This window comes from Trachurus japonicus, chromosome 22 (genome assembly GCF_045865225.1).
Source record: "Trachurus japonicus isolate A0001 chromosome 22, Traja_1.0".
Taxonomy (NCBI): Eukaryota; Metazoa; Chordata; class Actinopteri; order Carangiformes; family Carangidae; genus Trachurus; species Trachurus japonicus.
In genome coordinates, this window is record NC_140928.1 from 4,228,555 (window position 1) to 4,234,312 (window position 5,758).

A 5,758-nucleotide genomic window follows, 5' to 3' on the forward strand; every position below is an offset into this window, starting at 1 on the left:
AGTTCACTTGAAGTAAAAGACGGTGACTGACTGACACAGTTCAGGAGCAACAAGGCCTCGACTTTAAAGAGGAACTCTCCAGGTCTGGTGTCTCCTCCTCTGTGTCTCATGCTGCCTTCATGTGCTATGGTAATTATGGTAAATACCAAAAGACGACTTGAAAAGTGCACATGAACACCCTCTCATGTGGTATTTTCCACTGGGCAACTCGTAGAATTTTTTGATGCCCGAGTTGCCGAGATGAGAATAACCTTTGACCTTTTCAACATGGCGGCGAGCAACGCAAGATTCGTTAATGGTAAGCAAGGCAAGGCTTTAGAAAACAGTTAGCAGCTATTCACTTTATGTATGCCTGCATGTACAGTAAAAAACGCTTTTAAAAAGCCAAATAGCCAGTTTGAGTTTGAGTTTTGAAAATTCATCTTCTTGCTGTAAGAGATGATCGGCAATCCAAGATTGTTTTACCCCATACATAGATGTCGCACGTGTATATCTATGATTTTACCCAAGTAACAAGTCTGAATCTGTGTGTCCACCATCTTTATTTTCTCTGTTGTTGTTGAAGTTGTTTATTTATAGTAGGATAAGCCCCTTGAGTTGTAACAACTCGTTTACGAGGGGGTCCTACACAAAAAAACATCAAGACATAACACAACTCAGCACAATACAATGAAAGGAAACAAGACAATACAATACAATACAGACAATAAAACAAACAAAAAAAAAAAAACAATCAAACCTAAAGAACAAACAAGACAGACATATACAAAAATCACTTAGACAAAATTGCAACCAGAGTTTGAATAAATATTAGCTGAGAAAATAATAGATGAGAAAATAAAAAATAAAAAATATAAAAAATCTGGTGACAGAGTTAATGAAAGCAGGAGCAGGGTGTTTCAAGGTAGGTGGATAGGACTTGATTAAAACAGATAAATGATTGCGATGATCTGATAACTACAGGTAGATGGTTCCAGTCGTTTGGACCTTTGAACATGAATGCTTTTGTACCTATTGATTTCCTATTGTGAGGCACTGCAAAGTAAGGAGAAGTAAATTGCCTGGTTTGATAGTTAGATGTAAGTTGTACAAAATACTGTTTTAAATAAGGCGGGTAATCATAAAAAATACATTTAAATATAAATTGAAACCAGTGTGTCTGTCGTCGAGTATGAGGAGAAGGGAAGTGAAGAGACTGGTACATTGAACAATGGTGAGTATGAAAAGGACAATCCAGTATAAATCTGCAGATTCTATTGTACACTTTGTTAAGAGGAGCTAAAACACATTTAGAAGAGGAAAAGTAAACAACATCACAGTAGTCAAATATCGGAAGGATCAGTTGCACAACCAGTCTCTTTCTAACACGATTTGTAAAACATTTTCTGGATCTATGTAACATGTTCATCCGACAATTCACTTTACGTACAATACTTTCAACATCTGTACAACAACAAAAGCACATGAACACAACACACTGGTAAATACCAGGTCACAAGTGGAAAATACCATCTGTACCATGGCACATGAAGGCAGCATCTAACCTTCCTCTCCTCCATGCACTGCAAAAACTCAAAACCTTTCCAAGAATATCTGTCTTATTTCTTGTCAAAATGTCTCATTTCATGTCTCAGCACCTCTCTCTATATCTGCTCTATTTCCTGTCTTATATTATTGGACAAACTGATTCATCCAGGTGTGTCTGACCATTGTTGTGACTACTGAGGTGAGGTTAGAGTCAGACACACCTGGATGAATCAGTTTGTCCAATAATGTAAGACAGGAAATAAAGGAGCTTGTTTAAGTTCAGGAAGTAATGAGCATAAAGCCTATTGAGCATATATATATACACACTGTATATACTGTATATATACGGTATATACTGTATTTTTATTTTGTATTGTGATGTAGGACCCCAGGAAGAATAGTCGCTGCTGAGGCAGTGACTAATGGGGATCCATAATAATAAAAAATAAAAAATAAAAACCACCAACACAGAGTCCTTGCATCTTTTTAACCCTCCTGTTGTCCTCCTGGGTCAGGGAAGGAAGGAAGGAAGGAAGGAAGGAAGGAAGGAAGGAAGGAAGGAAGGAAGGAAGGAAGGAAGGAAGGAAGGAAGAGATGGGAGGAAAGAAGGAAGGGAAAAAGGAAGGTAGATGAACAGATTGGGTCAACTGGGTCAAAAAGGAAGGAAGAAGTAAGGACGAAGGAAGGAAGGAAGGAAGGAAGGAAGGAAGGAAGGAAGGAAGGAAGGAAGGAAGGAAGGAAGGAAGGAAGGAAGGAAGGAAGGAAGGAAGGAAGGAAGGAAGGAAGGGGAAAATGATTGTGGAAAGAAGGAAGGAAAGAAATATGGAGGGAGGGAACAGATTGGGTCAATTAGATCAAAAGAAGAAGGAAGAAGAAGTAAGGACGAAGGGAAGGAAGGAAGGAAGGGAGGAAGGAAGGATGGAAGGAAGAGGAAAAGGAAGGAAAGAAAAATGGAGGGAAGGAACACATTAGGTCAAGGAAGGAAGCAGAAGGACGTACGAAGGAAGGAAGGAAGGAAGGAAGAGATGGGAGGAAGGAAGGAAGGAAGGAAGGAAGGAAGGAAGGAAGGAAGAGATGGGAGGAAAGAAGGAAGGGAAAAAGGAAGGTAGATGAACAGATTGGGTCAACTGGGTCAAAAAGGAAGGAAGAAGTAAGGACGAAGGAAGGAAGGAAGGAAGGAAGGAAGGAAGGAAGGAAGGAAGGAAGGAAGGACGGACGGAAGGAAGGAAGGAAGGAAGGAAGGAAGGAAGGAAGGGGAAAATGATTGTGGAAAGAAGGAAGGAAAGAAATATGGAGGGAGGGAACAGATTGGGTCAATTAGATCAAAAGAAGAAGGAAGAAGAAGTAAGGACGAAGGGAAGGAAGGAAGGAAGGGAGGAAGGAAGGATGGAAGGAAGGAAGGAAGGGAGGAAGGAAGGATGGAAGGATGGAAGGAAGGGGAAAAGGAAGGAAAGAAAAATGGAGGGAAGGAACACATTAGGTCAAGGAAGGAAGCAGAAGGACGTACGAAGGAAGGAAGGAAGGAAGGAAGAGATGGGAGGAAGGAAGGAAGGAAGGAAGGAAGGAAGGAAGGAAGGAAGGAAGGAAGGAAGGAAGGAAGGAAGGAAGGAAGGAAGGAAGGGGAAAAGGGTTGTGGAAAGAAGGAAGGAAAGAAGGAAGGATGGAGGAATGGAACAGATTGGGTCAATTAGATCAAAAGAAGAAGGAAGAAGAAGTAAGGACAAAGGGAAGGCAGGAAGGAAGGATGGAAGGAAGGGGAAAAGGAAGGAAAGAAAAATGGAGGGAAGGAACACATTAGGTCAAGGAAGGAAGCAGAAGGACGTACGAAGGAAGGAAGGAAGGAAGGAAGGAAGGAAGGAAGGAAGGAAGGAAGGAAGGAAGGAAGGAAGGAAGGAAGGAAGGAAGGAAGGAAGGGGAAAAGGGTTGTGGAAAGAAGGAAGGAAAGAAGGAAGGATGGAGGAAGGGAACAGATTGGGTCAATTTGACCCAGAAGGACGACAGGAGGGTTAAATCAAGTTTGTTTCTGTCACTGAAGCTGCAGTTTTGTCGACTTTTCTCCATTTTTATGTGTTTACGTCTTTATAGTCAAACAGTTAAATCTGATCTGAGAACAGTTTCTGGATCGTTGTTGCTCCTAAAAACGAACACATAAATAAACATGAGCTGGTTGAAGCAGCAGCAGCAGCAGGAAGAGGAGGAAGAAGAGGAGGAGAAATGAAGGTTTTACAACGTGATGTGTTGATCTGCAGTCACACGGATGTTTCATGTGTGTGATGACACGGAAGCTGCGGGGTACCACACACACACACACACACACACACACACACAGCTGTAGGTATATCACAGATCATACACTCAGCTGCAGCAGTGTGTGGGCTCGGCTCTCTGTGTATTTCTGGCAGCCGGTGGGAGGAACTCCACACTTTTCAGTTTCCATTGACAGAAAAAAAAAAAAGAAAAAAAGAAAAAAAAAGGTTAAAAGCTTTTAACTCGTTTATGTTCCGTCGTTGTGTCGAACAATCAGAGCGACATCATTAACGGCACCGAAACACTTGATGATGAGGGTGATCAGCTCAATATCCTCAGTGCATTGTGGGAAAATCCCCTCAGGCTTCAATTCACACTGATTCAACTCAACTGAGCTGCTGCTTTTGTTTCTCCACAGAGAATCACAGAATGGTAAAAAAGACAAAAAAAAAAAAAAAAGACGAGCCAGAGGCAGAGAGAGGGATTAGAGAGGAAGAGGAGAGGAGAGGAAGGTAGGAGAGGAGAGGAGAGGAGAGGAGAGGAGAGGAGAGGAGAGGAGAGGAGAGGAGAGGAGAGGAGGAGAGGAATAAGAGGAAGGAGAGGAGAGGAAGAAGAGGAGAGGAAGGAGAGAGGAAAGGAAGAAGAGAAAGTGGAGGAGAGGAGAAGAGAGGAGGGGAGAGGAGAGGAAGAGGAGAGAAGAGGAAGGGAGGAGGGGAGAGGAGAGGAGAGGAAAAGGAGGAGAGGAGGACAGGAGAGGAAGAAGAGGAGAGGAGAGGAAGAAGAGGAGGAGAGGGGAAGAGGAAGGGAGGAGGGGAGAGGAGAGGAGAGGAAAAGGAGGACAGGAGGACAGGAGAGGAAGAAGAGGAGAGGAGAGGAGAGGAGGAGAGGAGAGGAGGGGAGAGGAGAGGAGGAGAGGAAGGAGAGAGGAAAGGAAGAAGAGAAGGAGAGGAGAGGAAGAAGATGAGGAGAGGAGAGAAGAGGAAGGAAGGAGAGGAGAGGTGAAGAGGGGAGGAGGAGGAGAGGAGAGAAGGAGAGGAGAGGAAAGAGAGGAGAGGAGGAGAGGAGAGGAAGAAGAGGAGGAGAGGAGAAGAGAGGAGGAGAGGAGAGGAAGAGGAGGAGAGGAGAGAAGGAGAAGAGGAGGAAGAGGAGAGGAAGAAGAGGAGGAGAGGGGAAGAGGAGGAAGAGGAGAGGAAGAAGAGGAGGAGAGGGGAAGAGGAAGGGAGGAGGGGAGAGGAGAGGAGAGGAAAAGGAGGAGAGGAGGACAGGAGAGGAAGAAGAGGAGAGGAGAGGAGAAGAAGAGAGGAGAGGAGGAGAAGAGGAGGAAGAGGAGAGGAGAGGAAGAAGAGGAGGAGAGGGGAAGAGGAAAGGAAGAGGAGGAGGAGAGGAGAGGGAAGGAAGAAGAGTAAGAGGAGGAGAGGAGAGGAGAGGAAGAAGAGGAGGAGAGGGGAAGAGGAAAGGAAGAGGAGGAGGAGAGGAGAGGAGAGGGAAGGAAGAAGAGTAAGAGGAGGAGAGGAGAGAAGGAGAGGAAAGGAGAGGAGGAAGAGGAAAGGAAGAAGAGGAGAGGAAGAAGAGGAGGAGAGGAAAGGAAGAGGAGGAGAGGAGAGAAGGAGAGGAAAGGAGATGAGGAGAGGACATAAAGAAAAAGGAGAGTGACGGGAAAGCAAAGAATGAATGAGGAGGAAAAGTAAATTATGAAAAGAGGAGAAAACAAAGAGGAGGCGGGAAAAGGAGGAGAGGAGGAAAGGAAAGGAAGAGAGAAATGAAAAAGGGGAAGGAAAAAAGAACAAAACAGGAGAGGATGGGAATTGGAGGAGAGGAAGAGGAGAGAGATGATGGAGGGATGAAGAACAGATACTGCAGTGTTTGAGGGACAAAGAGAGAGAAACGTGGTGATGGAGTAAACAGAAAAAAAAACAAAACAACATGAGAGATGGAGGGAAAGAAAACGGAGACAGAGGACGAGTGATATCAGAGGAAATCAGAG